This window comes from Egretta garzetta, unplaced genomic scaffold (genome assembly GCF_000687185.1).
Source record: "Egretta garzetta isolate BGI_Z169 unplaced genomic scaffold, ASM68718v1 scaffold230, whole genome shotgun sequence".
Classification (NCBI taxonomy): domain Eukaryota; kingdom Metazoa; phylum Chordata; class Aves; order Pelecaniformes; family Ardeidae; genus Egretta; species Egretta garzetta.
Genome location: NW_009258281.1, coordinates 331,139 through 332,877, shown reverse-complemented (window position 1 = coordinate 332,877; position 1,739 = coordinate 331,139).

Sequence of the window (1,739 nt, the reverse complement as noted above, 5' to 3'; positions counted from 1 at the left end):
TGGCTCCAAGGGTGAGGAGGTTCAGCCGGCATGAGAGTATCATGACCCAAATTCTTCATTTTCAAAGGTCTGTGGTGCTAAAACATAAGGTTTAAGTTAAAGAACATGGCAAGTTCTGCCATAAATACATCAGGAGCCCTCCCTACCTCTCTCGCTTGCTACTTGTGGTCATCAGAGTAATAGATTTTTTCAGTGAAAAAGCTTGACCTTGTCTAAAGTGCAGGTCAGAGAATGCAATGAAATACACTTAAGGTTCAGCTTCGCTCCAATTAGCAGGACGGAAATTGTCGTGTTGGCTTTGGGAGGAGAAGGGAGAAAAACATTTGCTGCAAGTCAAGGAATAGTCTAGCTGTTAAAGCTGGCTCAGCTGCCCACACAACAGCCTGAACTACCCCAACATGGTTCCTCATTACTTTGCCTATTGCTGAGAGAGCACATGGGTGGAAGCACATCTTCCTTCATGATTTAGGAGATGCAGAGCAAGTAGTCTACTCCAAGAGAAGAGCAGATCTCAAAAACCCCAACTCTTTTTATGAGAAAAAGAAAGGTTGTGGAGGCTGGAAAACACCTGAAAAGTATCATTCAACATCTGCAAATCCCGCTTTATCTGCAGTGCTTAGACAGGACAATATTAATAGCCCCACAGTTTTGCATGTACAGAATTTCAAGTGCTTCCAGACCCTTTCCAGACCTAATGTATTTATTGAAATTGGTTGTCTTCTACTAGCACATAAAGAAGAAGGGGGAAAAAAAAGGACTAATGGATGTACATTAACCTTTTGGTACCAGATTTCCCGATACTAGCTACTAATGCAAAATCCATTAGAACGAAATGTCTGGGAACCATGGTGCGTAAATGTTATAATGCAGTGAATAAGTCTGTAAAAATCTGAAGCGGGCATGGCAGGGACAGAGACCCATGCAAAGGTGGTTGCAAGTGCAAGACAATTAAAGAAAGCTCCCTGATTTGCTTTGGGCAGAGAAACCCTGCAAAAAGGGCCTGGAGAGGTGAACATTTGGAAGCTGAGCTTCGCAGCTTGCCCCTTTTACAGGAGAATTTTCTTGCTCACCCCAAGGGCAGAGCTTTGAAGTGCCTGCGTTAACCTCTTCCATTGCCACACAAACTCTTTTCCTTGCACCTGCCTCTTCCTCTGCTTGCCTGCCTATGCAAGCATTGCCCAGCGTGCTGGTCAATGGGAGATGTCATAAGGGAGATGAAATGGCTTTGCTTCCTTCAACATGGCCTTTCATCACGGGTGCCTGAGCTCCTGCCTGTCATGGGAAAAGTAACCCCTCATCACTCACAGAAACATGACAAGAAGCTGTTTCCTAATGAAACACCAGATCACCCCAGAAAGAGCTGCCCAAAGAAATCAACTGTTCAGTCCTCCAAGCATGTACAAAACGATCTTTTTTAAGATCACCTTTCTGAAAATGAAAGAAATGCCAGGAGCAGCCTGGGCACAGTGTGAAGCAGGAGTTGAAGGGGTGGGGGATGACCATGGCATCCAAGACACAAAACAGCCTCAAATACCTTTATCTGAGGAATTTGCTTGCTCAGTGCTCTGCTTCGAAATTGTAACATTTAAGTGCTTTTCTTTCAAGAATGTGAAGAGAATGGTGAAAGTATGAGACCAGGAGAAGTGAATATGATCATTTAATGCGCAAAGACAGTTTCAATAGTTACCTTAATGTGCACTAATTAGCTGTGGGAATATGAAAGACATCCCAAGGGCTGG